This window comes from Neophocaena asiaeorientalis, unplaced genomic scaffold (genome assembly GCF_003031525.2).
Source record: "Neophocaena asiaeorientalis asiaeorientalis breed wild unplaced genomic scaffold, Neophocaena_asiaeorientalis_V1.1 scaffold275, whole genome shotgun sequence".
Lineage (NCBI taxonomy): Eukaryota > Metazoa > Chordata > Mammalia > Artiodactyla > Phocoenidae > Neophocaena > Neophocaena asiaeorientalis.
Window position 1 is genome coordinate 7,597,198 of NW_020173679.1, and position 729 is coordinate 7,597,926.

The following is a 729-nucleotide window of genomic DNA, read 5'->3' on the forward strand; positions in this document are numbered from 1 at the left end:
TAACTGTGTGCTCAGAATCTGGACGTTATCCACGGTAGCTAAAAGGTGGCAACAACCCATATGTCCATCAATGAATGATGGGTAAACAAAATGTGGTCTATCCACACAGTGGAAGATTGTTCTGCCAGAACACGGAGTGAAGCACTGGTACGTGTGCCACAACACAGACGAACCTTGGGAACGTGATGCTATGCAAAAGAAGGCAGACACAAAAGGCCAGATGGTGCATAGTTCCATTTACATGAGGTACCTGGAACAGACAAATTCATAGACACAAAAGTGGACAAGAGGATACCAGGGGCTGGGGGGAGGGGGAAATGGGGAGTTGATGTTTCATGGGTACAGAATCGGCAAATCCAGAAAAGGCAAATCTATAGAGACAGAAGGCAGCTTCGTGGTTGCCAGGGGGATGGGAAAATGAGGAGTGACTGCTTAATGGGTATGAGGTTTTATTTTGGGGTGATGAGAAAGTTCCGGAACTAGACAGCGACATAAAATTTACTTAATGACACTGAATTACATACTTTAAAAGACCTACAGGGCTTCCCTGGTGGCGCAGTGGTTGAGAGTCCGCCTGCCGATGCAGGGGACATGGGTTCGTGCCCTGGTCCGGGAAGATCCCACATGCCACGGAGCGGCTGGGCCCGTGAGCCATGGCTGCTGAGCCTGTGCGTCCGGAGCCTGTGCTCCTTAATGGGAGAGGCCACAACAGTGAGAGGCCCGCGTACC